Raw genomic sequence first — 18,096 nt, 5'->3', positions numbered from 1 at the left:
GAAAAGCCAAGCCCCCTCCCTCCATGAACCTGCTCTTCCATCACAGATCAGAAAGGCTCCAGGTTGATCAGGCCAATAGCCCTGGCAATCACTGTCTTCCTCAGCCAGAATGGTGAGTTGAAAACCTGTCATTCACCAGCAAGAAGAAGATCCATGTCAGGCTCATCTCCCTTCTTCTCTCTCCCTTCCCTTACCTCCCCATCCCTCCATCTTTCTCATGGTATGGAGTGTCTTGTTTCTATCTTACTTCTACTTCTTGTCCCCTTCTTGAGTTCTAGCTCTTTCTTTTGGGTTGGCAGACACCAGAGGGCAACATAATCTCACCTAGTAGTCAGTTCTTTCATTTCACCAGTAGAGGGAAGAGTTTGAGAGAACCTACAAGAACTAGGAGGTGTGTGGAAATGATTTTGAAATATGGAATTAACTAGTGCAATAGAACTGCTCTCTTAAAGGCATCTCGTGCCAAGGCATTCTGTTCCCGTTGGTAAATAATCTGTTATAAAACGGTTGCAATGCATATTAACTCACCAGAGCACGACACTGGCAAAATTTCCCTCCAGGCTATATTTTGCCAAGAGGCAACTTTTCACGTGATGTGAGACCTGAGATTAAACTAACAGAAGTCCTACGTTATTCAAGGTAAAGCTGACACTCCATCCCTTCCTCACCACTTAGTCTTTTGAGATCTGATTTTTATTTTGTTTCTGAAATAATTGGTAAGGCATTTAGCCCTGAATGGCTTGTTTTGAGTACCTGTCATCATAGGACTCTAGGCGCTTTGAGGGTGCATGGGGCTTAGTTGGGCAAGTGAAGCTGAGTCAATCAGAACAATTGATTACGAACCAAGCAGCAGAGCCCTTGGGGCAATAAGTGCCCAAGTAGCCCCTGCTAAACTTGCAAGAGCCTGCTTCACCAGGGCCTGCCCATTCCACCATGCATACTGAGGGAATTAGAGCAGGTTCCTTTTGAAAATGGTTTAGAAGGGAAGGATTCAGAAGTTAAACTTGTGCCACTGAACTGACCATTTACCAAATAATTACCCTGACCAAGTTAGCACTAATACCTTTAAAAAGTAGACAACATGGAGCTAAGCAATCTGCTCAACCATTGCAATTTGCTCAATTGTTTGGATCTAATTACCTGGCCTGTATATTTTCTGCTTGGTGTCCCCAGCCTTTGAACCATTTCCAAAGCCAGAGCTTTATAGAAAGGGTCTTTGAGAACCTCTTTAGATAGAGTCTGTGATTCTATCCTTCTTTAGATGGATTTTTTAATCCGAGTTGCTGAATTTATCCATATGACTTTGCCTCCATTTCTTCATCAACATCCTTTCTTTGATTAATTACCTAAAGCAAGGGTTCTTATCCTGAGGTCCAGAAGTAGACTTGAGCACTTCCATGAATCCCTTGAAATTGTGAGTAAAATTCTATGTGTATGTACATAATGGTCCTTCGGGTGAGGGGTGAGGGCCCATAAATTTCATCAGATTCTCAAAGGGCTCCATGACCTCCATCTTGTAACGATGCAATCATGATGTTCACTAGACCAGAATTTCCCCAGTCAATGTGCAAGAATTGGTTTCAGGTGTGTGCTTGAGCCTCTGATCGCCTCAGCCCTTGGGTGACTGGACAGGGCCAGGCATGGCTGGAGCTTCCAAGCTGGTCATCTCCTGCCAAGAGCTGCCCAGTCACTATAAAAATATTATTTTCTCTGTGTGCCACAGTGGATAAAATGTTGGAAGCACTACAGTAAATTTTCACTTTTATCCCATCCACCATCTTTGTACTGTGCATCTCCTCCTTCATCTCCATGGCCTTAATTATCCAGAGGGAAGCTTGGCATTGATTTGGCCACCTGTGGTATAATCTGCACTTCATATCCTTTGCCAGGAAAGAAAGTGGTGTGGTCGTCTCCTCTTCCTGAGAATGCTCCCTGGCACCCACAGCTTGGAATTTGCTTTGCCGGCCACATGGTGGTAAGTGAGACCAGCTCATTTCCCCATTTCCTGGGCTACTCCTTTTGCTAATCCCACGCATCTGACCCTTTCCTGTAGTAGCTCGTATGCCAGTTCCCTAAATGGCTCCCAGCTTCATTACCAGTATTCCTCAAAAGCGCTCTCATGCAAAGATTCTTTCCAACCAAGAAAGACATTAAAATCTTACACAGAACCCATATATAGCCAAATTCAAACTCAAACATAACAAACAGGGCAGGCAAATTCCCATGACTCCTGGTTGACACAGAGCATCCCAAACTAGCGTGACTGTCCAAGCCTTCCCCTGCCGAGTCCAAAAGACACAAAAGTCCTCATGTCCCAGACTGGACTAGCCATCCACGGTCAGTCCAGTCTCATTACCTAACGCTCAGATCACATTGTTTTACTATCACTAATTTCATAATTTCGGTAAACTAAGAAGTATGCCATTCACTTAGAATTAATTTATGATTCTGACTTTCATATGAATGACTTCAACAAAATCTTGCAACTGTCTGCTGTACTTCACCTGACAATTTCAACATTTTGATCACCTAATTCTTAAATATTCTTCCAGCCCACCTCACATTCCTACTAAAGAATGAAACTATCACCTTCTTTTTACCAGTTAGCCAAGTTGACAGCCCAAAATGTCAACAACGGTTTCTAACATCTTCAAAACTTTCTTCCTCCCTTCTTACCTGAACTACCTGATCTAGACACATCCCTCACCCATAACTTTCTTGTCAATACATCATTTCAAAAATATCTTACTTCTGAGAGGAAAGAAATTGCTGCTAATCCATAAGGAACTGTAAGTGCATGTTTCTTAAATATGTAAGTGTAATGTTACTGATGGAGAGGTTACGTAGGATAAAGTAAGGAATGTGAGATGGAGGATTCAGGGAGGGATGGGAAGAGTCCACACACTGTCACCATCACAGAGCCCCAGGTGTGCAGATTTCACTTTGCTACCCAAGGAAAGTCTCAAGCCCACAAAGAAGTCTTTTCTTAAAACCTACCACCTCTAATTCTAAAATAAATTAATTATTCTTAGAATATTTCCAACTATAGTTAGAAGGCTTCTCCCACCGGGTGCTCCTGGCCAGACTGTCACAGAGCGTTGTTCAAGAATGTTTATACCAAGATGAGCTACTTCCTTCTTAATCAAACTGACAACCAGACTGAATTCAGGATCCCTTTACTTGAAGGCTATAATCCCTGGTAAATCCTTTAAGAAAGCAGTTGTATCACTTTTCTATGTATTTTAGAAACAGAGGGAAATACTTGAATAAATGCCTGAAAATCACCAGCAGTCATTTTAAAACCTATTTTTTTAGACAATATCAGGAGTTACAGAAAACTATGTGATGGATCCCTAAAATAAAAAATATAGAAAATATCGCTTTTTCTTTTTAAGAATAAAATAACGTGTAGATATACAAAATGCAAAAAAATTTAATCTTGTTTTTAACATATTTGCTGAGTTTAAGAAAATGAAATGCTCTGCTCCCATCTGCAGCCATTATAACAGTAGATTTACTAGTTATTATTCACTAACCTTAAGTGTGCACTAACTTTCGAAGGGAGAGATGAATACACTTGGGGGTAAAACACAGTATTTTTTGTTTACTCATGAGTTTAAAGTATAACGTTTTAACATCTTTTCATTTTCTTTTTGATCAATCTAAGAGCTAAAGCTGCTTTCACATATACTTCTGTTGTTCGACCACCTCTAAGTAAATAAGAAGTGCTTTCTACTTGATACTAACTTAATATGGTTTTTCGATGCAAACCTTTTAAAGCTTCAAGAGCATCAATTTGCAAATCCCCCAACAGTCCCGGTAGGGAGAAGCTATAGGGAAACATGTAACCCAATAGCTCTCGCCTGAGATCCAGCATAACGAAGGGACACCTGGAACCCCGGCTGGTGGCCTTTCATTTTCTGATATATTTCTCTCTTAAAATATAAACGCACAATAGGAAAATTAAGTAGAGAAACAATTCCATATATAGAATAGTATGGTGGGTTCTGGACTTTGATGCCTTTCAAACCCCAGTTCTTTCGTGCTGTAGCTAAGTTGAGTGAGCTGGGTGTCACCTCCGCTTTGAAGCCTTCCCTGAGCCACCCCCCAACTGCCCCTGCCTGCCCCCGCCCCAACCGTGGACGATCTGCATTATAGCACCTGGCACATTTAAACTGTCCACATCCATTGGCTTCTACGCCACACAACAGACTCCTAGAGAGTGGGGGGAGTGAGTGCCTCCATCACCTGTGTCCCCATCAACTGCCACAGCCACATGACAGAGAGTATGCTCATAAATGTGGAAAGGACAAATACTTACATTCTCCAAAATCCTCGTTTTATTTTCTAAATCCCACTTGGCACATTTAGACTGAAGCTACTTGCCATCTAGAACAAGGATGAATCAAGCCTTTTAGATTTTCTAGTAAAGCTTCAGGTGGTGAGAAACGCAGGTACTAAGACTCAAAGTGAAGGGAAGCTGGGAAGTAGAGACATGTACGAGGGGTGCATTCAGGACAGGACAGAAGGTGAACGGGAGATTCCGAGGCTGGGGCTGCTGCCTCATCCCCCCAGTGTCTGCGCCTGTGCTTCTACGAACTGACCTCAAGTGGCGTGGCCTTCTGCCTTTGTGTGGTGCTCAAATCCTGGCCCCCACCAAAACCCAAGAGTAAACCTTACACTCCCCCAAGAGGGATAAGGGAACAAAAAGAAACATCAAAACTCAATTTCCATCTTCATCTTTAGACAACACCCTAGTAATATAGTAAGTGCTGATAACGTGCCAGGTACTATGCTAAACGTTTTGTTAATCATGTCCTTTTTTTTTTTTTTTTTTTTGGCATGCAGCTTGCAGGATCTTCGTTCCCCCTCCAGGGATCGAACCCAGGCCCAAGGCAGTGAAAGCGCCGAGTCCTATCCACTGGACCACCAGGGAATTCCCAATCATGTCATTTTATTTATTTATTTATTTATTTATTTATTTATTTATTTATCTACTTATTTATTTTTTGGGTCTTCGTTGCTGCACGCGGGCTTTCTCTAGTTGCAGCAAGTCAGGGCTACTCTTCGTTGCAGTGCGCGGGCTTCTTATTGCAGTGGCTTCTCTTGTTGCAGAGCACGGGCTCTAGGCATGCGGGCTTCAGTAGTTGTGGCACATGGGCTCAGTAGTTGTGGCTCGTGGGCTCTAGAGCGCAGGCTCAGTAGTTGTGGTACACGGGCTTAGTTGCTCCGTGGCGTGTGGGATCTTCCCGGACCAGGGCTCGAACCCGTGTCCCCTGCATCGGCAGGCGGATTCTTAACCACTGCGCCACCAGGGAAGCCCAATCATGTCATTTTAATTCACACAACAATCTAACAAGTTAGTTCTTCTTGTTAACGCTTATCCCCATTTTATAGAAGAAAAAGCTGAGGCTTGAGGTTGCTAAGTAATTTGCCCAAGGTCCCAAAGCAGGAGAGATGCAGGTTCAGGATATGAAACTGTACTGATTCACAGCCCGTGTTCATGAGAATTCTTTCCTAAACCTCAACCCTGGATGACACCATCTCGATTCTCTCCCTCACTGATGTTAATATTTAGGGGAAAGGAGAAAATGTTTGCTACAATCTGACCGCTGCTCACCTCTGAAAAAGAAGTGACAAAAGGCCAGATGTCAGCTCCAGGCCCCAATGTGTGTTAAAGCGGTAAGAAAATCCCCACGTGACTGGATCACAATAGCCCATTCTAGAAAATTCTGAGACCCGAGGTTCAAAGCAGACTACTTCTGCGTTTTTAAACAACAGCTCCATTGGCCTGCTAGCTTCAAACCCTAGCATCTAATTTGCGATCCTGCGAAAGACTGTTAGGAGGATTTCCATATAAAAGCATCCAGCACAATCAACTTCTGGCCTTTCCCACACACAGATCCACAGGACCAGGCTGCCTCTCCAGCACGCCAGGCGCACTAGGTGTTTAATTTGGAATCTGATAGCTGCCTAAATTTTGAGGTATCCCGTAGGTGACGCACACAAAGAATCCTCAATGGCCACTGGCAGAAAATCTTAGAAAAACAATCCTCCTGGTTGTCGGAATCACAACTACCACTTTCACTCCCCGCCTCCCTGTCACGGAAGAGGCTGTTGTGACTTGAATTACAGGGGCCCATGTGGACTACCTGCCGTCCAAATGCGCATGTGACAATGGACACTCCTTTGCTGGCCGGCGGTGTTATTTCAGACACTGTTGGACAGATGGGCTCCGTTCCGAGCGGGGAAGAGCCACACCTCAGAGACGACATGTTTTATAGGGCTGTCTCCTCGCCGCACACAAAGTATCCTCATCATTTTGCCAGGGTCGGGGCAGATCCGAACATCAGAAGGACGGTTTCTCCCCAGCATCCTGTCTCCAGCCTCAGGGCCTGCATGCAATTTCAGGGATCCCGGTTGTCGGCTGGCCCCCCGCCCGCTCCTGTGGCTGCCATGTGTGGGGCATGTGCCTGGGCCTCGGCAGCTGTTGGAACACAGTAAATCCATTCATACTGACATATCCCAATGACTAACACGGGCTTAGTGAGGAAACAGAAGCGTTTGACAAGCAGAAACAACTGAATTACTTTTAGAGGGGTGAGGAAATGACACCCCCAAAGGGCTTGATCTCGCCATTTGGTTTGGATGGGGGACTCACCATGGGAGGCCACCCGGATGTCACCCCAGCCACCTACCATCATTAATTCTGAGCAGAAGAGGAGCCCGGCCAGTGTTTCGGCAACAGGAATGAGAGGTCTAAAGAGATGGTTATTGGAGACCACGCTGGACATGAAGAAGATAAATCACTCAAACAGATAAATCACCAAAGACTTAAAGTGAGAGGCAGTGTCACTTTGTAGTTTGGAATGTGGGCTTTGGAATCAGACAGAACTGGAGTTCAAATGCTGGTTCTGCCACTTATCCCCTGATGAGCCGTGAAACCCCTAAGCCTCTGTTTTCTCGCTTGTAAAATGGGGATATGGTAATGGCATTCCTAGCTAATGGAGCTCTTTCAGGAATGAGTGAGACCATCGGATAAAGCACTCAGTACGGTACGTGTGTGTATAAAGCCTGATATACAATAAGCACTTAATTAACCGTAGGTAGTAATCATAATAATACGTTTTAATGAGAGGACAATGAACTTTGTGTTTGTCCACATATGCAGACAGGTAACAGAATTCACCTTGCGCTAACTGATGTAGCTCCTGAAGCAGCGTGGAATCAAAAGGAAGCTCGACCCTTACTGCTTCAAAACACACTTCCTCATCAGGACCCCACCACCGCCACCTTCTTCAGAACCTGGATCATGAGGTGAGTTGGAGAACCATCTAGGGCTTGAAGATGTCAGGGCCCCACCAGACTTGGTGTTCTGAATCAGACCTCAGCAAACGCTCTCCTGCCTAATGTGGATCATTGTTAAGAACATGTCCCCACGCCACTGCCATAAACTATAGGGCAGCAAAATGCATGGATCTTCACCCATGGCTTTTGGGATGTTTCAGCCCACAGAACCTAGTGGACCGGATGTTATTAACAAGTACCGTACAAATAGAGTACTCCAGGTTCCCTCAATGCTACATCAAGTGCACAGAATTTTATTCCCCTGCAACAGCAATTACCGTAATCTCCACTTGTGGAGTGCACCTACTGATGATGTTCCTTTTGGACATCGTAAGTCCACCAGTCAGAACCCACCAGAGCCCCCATCTCAAGCCAGCAGAACAGGGGAGTATGTCTTGTTCACCCCAGCTGTCTACCCCAGGAAGCCAGCCAGGGAGGTCACGGACGGGGCACTTTATAACCAACTCTGATGCAATGAAAACGGGAATTACCCATGGTTAACATCTAGAAATAAGCTGGAGAGAATATGACAAGAAGAGAAACATAAATCTGATTATGCAAAAGGATGAAAGTGGAAAGCTTTGGAAGAATTCCGCTTGCTTCCAGGATGGCCTTCTCCCGTGACCTCCTCCTACGGCCACGCCAGGGCAGGCTGTGTCCACAGCTTCCCCCAGCTCCCCAACCGCCAGCTCTAGCTGAGTCTGCTCATCCTTTCCTGGTCCTGCCTCGGGCCTGTGGTCGGGGCCTCAGGGTTGCTTTGGTTCTTCCTTCAGAGTTCATCACTAAAGAGGCATCTTGCTTCCCCTGCCATGTTTTAGTTGAAGCTCATATATTTTCTTCATGACAAAAGTATGAAAATTGCTGTGGTTCAATGGCCCTCTCTCTCCCATCGTGACCCAGCAGACACCCAGTGCTTGCTCCCTTTATGGGCCTCCTTGTCTCCTCCTTCTCCTTCTCCACCGCTGACACTCCTTATTTGCTCTGGCAGCTGTACACCCAGGGAGCATTCGAGTCTTGCACCGAACCAGCACAGAATATACTGAACTGAACCTAGCGGCTCCAGGTTTCCTTTCAGCCTTCCCCCTTCCATAGTTCTAACCCCCTTGACTCTTTACAGCCACTAATCAACGCCAACTGTTTGAAGATGCAGGACAGAAGAAATTCTGAAGGCTGCCGCTTCCTTATACCTCCCTGAGAGCCGTCTTTGAGGATTTAAGGCAAGAGAATTATTGAAACACATTTCATTGATTTATTATTAATTGTCCCTTGGGTAAGCAGAGGAAGGCTGCATGACTTGTGGTCACTGAAACACTTTCAAGTATCTGCCCAGATCCTGAATTTCTGCCATGAACAGGGGAACCAAAATGAGGAAACACAAGTTATAGAGATTAGACTCCAGGTGAAGAGGAAGGGGGTGTAGGAAGGAGGTGTGGGGTACAGCTTGCTGAGTCGTGGGAGCAGAGACCAGGCAACTGAGGCAGCTGGCAGAGGAGGGAGGTGGAGGCTTGCTTGGGAGCGAAGCCAAAGTCTACTGTCAGGGTGTGGGATCCAGAAAAATCCCGCTGGTTAACATGAATAAATGCCCACTGGCAGAAAAACACTGCTTCTGGTCCAAGAAACAGAGGCCTGAATGGCCAAGGAAAGTAGATTCTTATCTTCGGGCAAGGGCCCAGCGACACAGCAGCTCAGAAACATGTCCCAAAGGAAGGGAGCATCGTTACTGCCAGCTGAGCGTCTCCGAACCCATCCGTGGAGGAAACAAGACATGGGATGAGAAATAGGTGCGTGCGCGCACGTGCACACAAACGCACACACAAGAAAATAAAAGTGTTAGCCTGCTGCCTGATCGCACCCAAATAAGGCAGACGTGCCCCAACCAGATGTACCAGGCCTCTTCCAGAGAACTCATTTGTTGTGGGCTGATTTCTACTTCCTGGTGCAATTTACTTGGGAAAAGGGGCCTTTCATCGTTGATATTCTGTGAACTGGCCAGAACCAGATAGACAATAATGAACTTTACAAACCTGATTTTGCAGAATCTGAAAAACACCCCTTGACTGTCGGTCCTCAATACTTCCTTTCTGCTCACCCAGAGTCCTTCTGTCTTTTATTGATTAGCGCAGGCATCGCATGAGCCCCTTCTTAGGGCAAGGGACTAAATCCAACAAGAGGTACCATGTTGTTTTCATTCCCCAAGGATTTCACAGGTAAGTTCCACACTGTGCTGGGGGGTGAGGGGGGATTGTTTTTCTCAAAGGCAGAAAACAGTCCACATGCTTGTGGTTTTCTACTAACTCAACCTTTACTCGCACTTTGCCTGATCTGTAACTCAAACTCAGTAAACAGGCCTTTTAGGGAACTTGTAAAACCTAGGATACTTTCAGGCAACTGGATGAATGTGGGATAAATCAACTATCAGGGAATAAAAAAGATTTGGTTGTTATGTGGGATATATGTGTCTTCAAGTAGTATCACTGATCCTCAGTCTCCTCTGAATACTAATTTAAAAAAAGACCCAGTAATTCTGATCAGTAAATAAATACACAGGAGTATTTAATCTAGTCATAATTTCAAAAGCAACTTGCTAGACTGGCAGTGCAGAATGTTCATCTTATCAGGAAACTGAATTGTCTTTGGAAAAATAAAATGATGAAGGTGGTTGCCAGGGACTAGGAGGGGAGAGTTGTTGTTCCATGGATACAGATTTTCAGATCGGCAAGATAAAAAGTTCTGAAGATCTGTTTCACAGCAATGTGAATATACTAGTGAAGTGTACAATTAAAAATGATCAAGATGGTAGATTTCCTGTTATATGTTTTTTAATCACAATAAAATAAATGCAGATATTTAAACAATTATCAAAATGACCACAGCAAGTGTGGAAAAAGTGGAAACAAGAGTGGGACAGTTTTCTCATTTGTTTTCATGGACAGTTTGACAGCTATAAACTTCTACCAACAAAACTCAGGAGTACTTTCACAAGAAAGGAGTTCTGAAGGGTGATGTCACCAGCAAAGTCCCCATCAATCATGACAAGTGGTTTTGCTGATAGATGGCTACTGCCTGGCTCTCCCCAAACCACTGCCCTCCAGCATGGCTTCACTGTAGTTCCCAATCAGAAATATCGGGGTTGGAGGGAGGAGAGGAAGGAGAGAAGGAGGCTGGTGTTTACAGAGGGCTGGTGCCAGCTGCTTTACAGAAGCTACTGCATTTAATGCAAGTCAGTGAAGTGCCTATTTACTCTAGCCTTTTCATCAAGAGAAACTGAGGCTCAGAGAGAGCAAATACCTTGTCCAGGGTCATGTAATAAAGACCTGATTTGTCTGTCTCCAGAGCCCACGCTTCTTCCACAACCATTTTGCCCTTGATCTCTACAACTACAAAACCGAGAGCCAACCATCTAGAACCCTGAAGCAAAGTGGTTTTTTTTTTTCCTATGCCCCATTTGAGAGCTTAATTATAATATAACTAGAATTGGGCTGGAAAAGTGACCTCAGGTGTACTCCCTAGGTCTGAGATCCACCCGCTGCTCAGGGGTACTGCGGAAATGGGTCACTGGTGTGCCACGACCCTGGGCATGTCCTCAGCTGTCAGGTCAGTCAGGATGCAGCCTGGGACACAGGAGTGCACTTCAGATGGTGAGCAGCTTTGTCATTTACCCTCTTGTGTCATAAAACATCACTTCCTGTGAATGCCGTAAGTGACAAAACTTGGGAAGCATTCTGCCTTGGATTTAGAAGCAAACTGCCTGGATTAAAATCCCAATTCCACCGCTTCATAGCCGCACAAGCTTACCTGTGTGTGCCTCAGGTTCCCATCTGTAAACTGGGAATGGAAATAGCACTTTCCTCATGGTGTAGTGAGAATCAAATAAGATAAAATATACAGAGCTGTCAGTGTACCATCTAGAAGTAATCACTGAGCAACAATTCGCTGAGCCGATGGGTACAGCCACACGGGCTCTGTGTGCCCCAACTCCAGGGCACCATTCACTCAGGCTGTAGTGTGAATAGCACCCCCTGGAGTTGTGCAACTGTGCATCCCTGACCGTTAGCTTTGCATTTTAATGACCGTCTTCCACAGTCAAGCTCCAACTTACTCCCCTGCTTCATTATCTGCCACTAGCTCCCCAACCCCCATCCCATGGACCATCTTACCCTCAAACACAATGGTCCCATTTACAACCCCTTGGATTTTCATCTGTGCTCCTTCTTCCTGGAATGTTCCGCTGCTCTCCCCTGTTTCCATTCTTATTCAACCTTTAAGACCCAGACTAAAAGTCCCCTCCTCTCTGAAGCATCCTCTGATGCCCAGGCAGGGTTGCCCCACCGTCAGTGTTCCCAGAGCACTTTGAAAATACTCTAGTAGAAAACTCAGCATGTTTTCACATGGTTCACACAGTTCATCCGCATACAGGTCTCCCTTGCTGAGACGTGAGCTCCCGGCGCTCAGATGGAATCTTCCTCTTCTTGGCATGGACTTGAGCAACCCGCCCTGCTCCTGTCCTGCAGCCACATCTACATCACACGTGCAGAAGACGAGGCTGAGAAGGGACTCCGTATTGTCAAGGCAAGTGTGGGATGCAGCATGCAGACCAACTTCGGAACACAGAAAACACCCTCTACCATGTCCGAGTGAGGCTCATTTCCCCTGAGGATGGCACTAAACGCAACAAAGGTAACGGGGCCTCCGAAGGAAGGACTTGTGGCATTAAAGTACCCGGTCCCCTGGTACAGCAGAGGTGCCAGGCTGGCAGCAGTTACTTAGGATGGGCTTCGTTTGATATATGAGAGTGAAAACCAGGAAATGCGGCCCAGTTTCTCTTTTGAAATCCCTCCCTTGGTTAGATTTGAATCTCATGTCTCTATGCTTTGTTTCAAACTAAATATCAAAAGTCTCTCACTTCTGTTATCTCCCTGACAGTTCTTCAATATACTGTATTAAAAACTCTCTGGGGACAAAAAAAATGCACTTTCAAGTGGTGTTTAGAAACTTGCCACCCCTTGCCTTTCTTCATTTCTGAATCTCTTGGATGCTTCATAAAACAAAGGAGAAAAGTGCTGCTTCTGTGCTAAATACGTACACAGGATTCCTCTGTCTTACAGAGAAAACAGTACAGACCCAGCTGTTTTCCAATAGTCATAGGACTCATACCTAATGCCGACGGACTACCAAGCGTATTTGCACAAACTCTATCACACACAGCACATGGAATCTCCAGGCGTGGCCATGAAAGAAAACGGCATGTTCTCCTTGTCAAAATGCCCTCTTCTTGCCAACCCACTGCACCAAACTGAACAACCACAGGACCTGAATTTAACAGGTGATGTTTCCCTTTGTTCTTCTGGATGTTATGTATACTCAGGAGTAGCTCTCTCTGGGTTATTCGAATACTTCATTTATTTATTTAGTATTTACTGAGTATCTACTATGTACCCCACATAGTCATGGATTAAAGAGATTCTTGCTTAGCTTCTGTATTAGGATTTCTCAACCTTGGTACTGTTGCCATTTTGAGCCAGATAATTCTTTGTCGTGAGGCTGTTCCATGCCTGGTAGGATGTTTAGCAGCATCCCTGGCCTCTACACACGAGATACCAGTAGCACCTCCACCCCCAGTTGTGACAACCAAAAATATCACCAGGAGTCAGTGAAAAGATTTAGGGGAGGAGAGAGGGACGAAAAGGTAGAGCACAGAGGATTTCTAGAGCAGTGAAACTATCCTGAATGATACCATAATGGTGGATATGTGTCATTATACAATTGTCCAAATCCATAGAATGTACAACACCAAGAGTGAACCCTGAAGTAAGTCTCCTGCCCTGGGGACTTGGGGTGATAATGATGTGCCAGTGTTGGTTCGTTAGTTATAACAAATACGCCAGCCAGCCCCGTGTAGGCTGTTGATAGTGGGGGAGGGCAGAGGGTAATAGGAGAACCCTCGGTACTTTCCCCTCAACTGTGCTGTGAGCCTAAAACTTCTCTGAAAAATAAAGTCTATTAACTTTTTTTTATTTTAAGTGAAAAAATGTTTTCAGGCATTGCCAGTTGTCCCTGGAGGACAAATTATTTTTCATCCTGTTATAGACATTATCCTGCTCACAACAATACATTTTTTAAAATTGTGGTAAAATATACATATTATAAATTTTACCATTTTAACCATTTTTAAGAGTCTGTTTCAGTGGCATTAAGTACATTCACAGTCTTCTGTGCCATCACCACCATCCATTTCCAGAACATTTTCATCATCCCAAACTGAAACTCTGTGCCCATTAAACACTAACTCCCCATCCCACTCTCCCCCCAGCCCTGATAACCTCTCTTCTACTTCCTGTCCCTATGAATTTGACTACCCTAGGTACTTCATTTCAGTGGAATCCACAATATTTGTCCTTTTGTGTCTGGCTTATTTCACCGAGCATAATGTCCTCAAGGTTTATCCATGTTGTAACATGTGTCAGAATTTCCTTCCTTTTTAAGGCTGAATAATATTCCATTGTATGGATACATCTCATTTTGTTTATCCAGTCATCTGTTGATGGACACTTAGGTTGCTTCCATATCTTGGCAATTGTAAATAATGCTACTATGAATATTGGGGTGTATTTATCTTTTCAAATTAGTGTTTTAGGGGTTTATTTGATATATACCCAGGAGTGGAATTGCTGGGTTGCTGGGTCATGTGATAGTCCTATTTTTAGTTTTTTGAGAAACCTCCATACTGTTTTCCACAGTGTCTGTACCAATTTACATTTCCAGCAACACTGTGCGAGGGTTCCCGTTTCTCCACATCCTCACCAACATTCGTTATTTGTGTTCTTTTTGATGATAGCCGTTGTGACATGTGTGAGGTGATACCTCATTGTGGTTTTGATTTGCATTTCCCTGATGATTAGTGATGTTGAGCATCTTTTCGTGTGCCTGTTGGCCATCTACCTTTCCTCTTTGGAAAAATGTCTATTCAGTTCTTCTGCCCATTTTTAAATTGGGTTGTTTGATTTTTCAATGTTGAGTTGTATGAGCTGTTTATATATGTTGGATATTAATCTCTTATTGGTCATATCATTTGCAAATATTTTCTCCCATTCAGTAGGTTGTCTTTTCATTTTGTCAGTGGTTTCCTTTGTTGTGCAAAACCTTTTAAGTTTAATTAGGTCCCATTTATTTATTTTTGCTTTTATTTCCTTTAGGAGATGGATCCAAAAAAATATCACTGCGATTTATGTCAGAGAGTGTTCTGCCTATGTTTTACTCTAGAAGTTTTATAGTAGCTGGTCTTACGTTTAGGTCTTTAATCCATTTTGAGTTTATTTTTGTAAATTATGTTAGAGAATGTTCTAATTTCATTCTTTTACATGTAGCTGTCCAGTTTTCCCAGCACCACTTACTGAAGAGACTGCCTTTTCTCCATTGTATATTCTTGTCTCCTTTGTCATAGATTAATTGACCATAAGTGTGTGGGTTTATTTCTGGGCTTTCTATCCTGTTCCATTGATCTATGTGTCTGTTTTTGTGCCAGTACCAAACTGTTTCAATTACTGTAGTTTTGTACTATAGTCTGAAGTCAGGGAGTGTGATTCCTCCCTCTCCGTTCTTCTTTCTCAAGATTGCTTTGGCTATTCAGGGTCTTTTGTGTTTCCACACAAATTAAAAATTTTTTTGTTCTAGCTCTGGGAAAAATGCCATTGGTATTTTGATAGGGATTGCACTGAATCTATAGATTGCCTTAGGTAGTGTGGTCATTTTAACAATATTGATTCTCCAATTCAAGAACATGGTATCTCTTTTCTTCTCAGTTGTCCATTGTATTGGTATATAGTTGTTCGTAGTAGTCTCTTATGGTCTCTTCAATAAGTGGTGCTGGGAAAGCTGGACAGCTACATGTAAAATAACAAAACATGAACATTCTCACCCTACCTGGCTTGAAAGTAAGAAATGAGGCAAGAAGGTCCATGTGGAGCCACCAGTACAGCTGCACGTGGTGGAGGTCCAGTCAGTGCTGGCCCTCCTCAGACCTGAAGCAGTCACAGTCACAGATGTTTCCAGTCTGGGCAATATCCTCTGGCACATGAAGTAGCTAGGGCCAACACTGCATGGTTGCTGCCCAAGGTCTAGTCCCCTCCCCTTCTTCCTCTCTTACCAAATCCTGATTGGGTTTGGATGGTCACCTGCCTAGTAAAATATTCACCTCCCACATGCCCTGGCAGCTGGGTGTGGCCATGTGACCCAATTCTAGTCAAGGAAATGAAAGAGAAAATGTCCAGGTGAGGCTTCTTTTTTTTTTTTTTAATTTTATTTATTTATTTATTTATTTTTGGCTGTGTTGGGTCTTCGTTTCTGTGCGAGGGCTTTCTCTAGTTGCGGCGAGCGGGGGCCACTCTTCATCGCGGTGCGCAGGCCTCTCACTATCGCAGCCTCTCTTGTTGCGGAGCACAGGCTCCAGACGCGCAGGCTCAGTAGTTGTGGCTCACGGGCCTAGTTGCTCCGCGGCATGTGGGATCTTCCCAGACCAGGGTTTGAACCCATGTCCCCTGCATTAGCAGGCAGATTCTCAACCACTGCGCCACCAGGGAAGCCCGAGGCTTCTTTTCTTAAATGGTTTTTTATTTTAGTTTTGGGATATGAAGACCTGTTTACATGATTTGAAAGTCAAGAGTATGAAATAAGATACATTCACAGTGGTCTCACCTCCATCTTTGTCTCCCACACCTGTTCCTTCCTCCCCCTTTAGATGTAGATGTGTTTGTTTGTTTCCCTTGCAAATATAAGCAAATGTCTGTATATTTCTTTCCTTACTTTTTTACATAATAGGATATATATCAATATATCTATGTTGTTCCCCTTGTTCTTTTTTTTAATTTCATATTCTTGAATCTTGGAGATCACTCCATAGCTGTATGTGTAGTGCTTCCTCATTTCTTTTCTGCTGCATAGTGTTTGACTGTGTGGCTATATTATGAATTATCCAAGCAGTGACTTATTGATGGACATTTGGGTTTTTTCCAGTTTTTTTAATCGTCAGTAATGCCACAGTGAATAATCTTATGCATGAGTCATTTTCTATTTATGCCTGATCCCATTTGGGGTAGATTCCTAGAAACGGGATTGTTGGGTTGAAGGGTAATAACATATATAATTGTGCTCTATCTTGCCAACTTCTCTGCCATGGGAGTTGTACCATTTTGACTTTGCAGACCTTTTTGTTTGCCCTTTGCTCTTTATCCATCTCCATTTCCAGTCCTCCACTGCCTACCACTGCCCTTCCTGTTATGGGAGAAACATAAACCCCTCACCTGTGTAGCCCTGGTTATTCAGGTTCCTATAACTCACAGCCAAAGACAATCATAATCATTTGGATACTGAGTAAATCTAATTAAAATTATGTTATGTTAATTGAAAAGCTTGTAACTGATTAGTAAGTTGGTATGTACTACAAGCTCCACTGTCCAACATGGTAGTATTACTGGAAACATAACTCTACATGAGATTAAGCTTATCTATCAAACAGTTAACCCAGTGTCACCACATAAGATGTGACCTGCCTCGGCTTTTTCCGTTATGGAAAAACCCACCCCCTGTGGCTTTCTGCCTTCTCCTCAGGATGTCTGTACTGTGGGAGGGGCCTGGACCAACGCTCCCCTCTAAGGTGTAGCCTTATACACAGTGCAAGTGTCTCTTTCAGGAATAGAATTTATACCCCCCCCCAAAAAAAATGCATGGACAAAATCAGAAAACACAATCACCAGAAGGATGACCAGCGTACTATGAAGAAGAGACGATTTCATCGACAATGTAGAAAATAGCCCAGCCCCAAATATGAACAGCACCAAAGAGGCAAGTTCAGAGGAAATTTCTGAGTAGACAGCCCACAGGGTTTGAGAAAGGGCCTTTCCACCTCTACTTCAGTTTTGAAGGGAAGAGCAAGGGCTGAGATGCAGAATTGCAAGGAGGACGTTTGCAAGTTCCTGAAGCTTTGGGGGTTTTCACACAGTGTGGATGCCCATATTGTGTGATTGGATAAAGTGGGATCACCTGTCAGCCTGTCTGTTCACGTAGCTATGCTATTCATAGAAAATGTACTTTTTCCCCAAATAAACACCATATGCCTCTTCTCTTACCTAATTGGGTGTGTGTATCCTAGGGACCTGTGGCATGTAAGGGGAGGGGATCATGCCAGGTGACTCGAGTGGCCATTTTGGGCTCTCCTGTAGAACATTCTTCAGGATGAGAAGAGCAACAGGGAACCATATTAGTTAATAAATTTGAAATGAGGTTTGACTCCTGCCGTCTGCAGCATCATGAGGAAGGAAGAGAAAGAAGACAGCACCATCTTTGGGGCTCCAAAGACACCATCGGTCACTCTTCATGACCCCCTCCATCCCACTGGCTCATGGAGCCTGAGTTACACGGTCCCCCACTGTAACCCCTACCTCACAAGCACCACTAACACCCTTGCTCCCCTCTCCCTCACCAAGCCTGTGTCCGCCCCTCCATGTCCACACCCAAACATTGCTGGGGAGAAAGACTCCCCCTGTGGTTCCCAGGGGCTGGGAGGAGGGGACATCAGGAGTTACCAGTTCATGGTTGCAGAGTTTCAATTTGGAACAATGAACAAGTTCTGGAGAAGGATGGTGGTGATGGCTGCACAACAATTTGAATGGACTTAATGCCACCGAACTGTGCACTTGAAAATGGTTAAACCAGTAAGTTTTGTGTCATGTACATTTTACCACAATAAAGAGTTAA

General features: G+C 44.2%; 2 long non-coding RNA genes across 2 annotated transcripts; both read left to right on the top strand.

Moving 5' to 3' along the window:
* The first annotated feature begins 5,459 nt into the window (after nucleotides 1-5,459).
* On the top strand, nucleotides 5,460-8,558 carry LOC133076441 (uncharacterized). The gene is made up of 4 exons (XR_009697536.1): nucleotides 5,460-5,682; nucleotides 5,903-7,055; nucleotides 7,172-7,317; nucleotides 8,465-8,558. It is a non-coding gene; the product is annotated as an uncharacterized LOC133076441 (long non-coding RNA).
* A 2,354-nt stretch (nucleotides 8,559-10,912) lies between these two features.
* On the top strand, nucleotides 10,913-12,646 carry LOC133076442 (uncharacterized). Its single transcript, XR_009697537.1, has 3 exons — nucleotides 10,913-10,941; nucleotides 11,764-12,024; nucleotides 12,453-12,646. It is a non-coding gene; the product is annotated as an uncharacterized LOC133076442 (long non-coding RNA).
* Nucleotides 12,647-18,096: the final 5,450 nt, after the last annotated feature.

The sequence above is a fragment of the Eubalaena glacialis genome, chromosome 16, assembly GCF_028564815.1.
Source record: "Eubalaena glacialis isolate mEubGla1 chromosome 16, mEubGla1.1.hap2.+ XY, whole genome shotgun sequence".
NCBI lineage: Eukaryota > Metazoa > Chordata > Mammalia > Artiodactyla > Balaenidae > Eubalaena > Eubalaena glacialis.
This window is presented reverse-complemented; position numbering and strand designations above follow the sequence as displayed.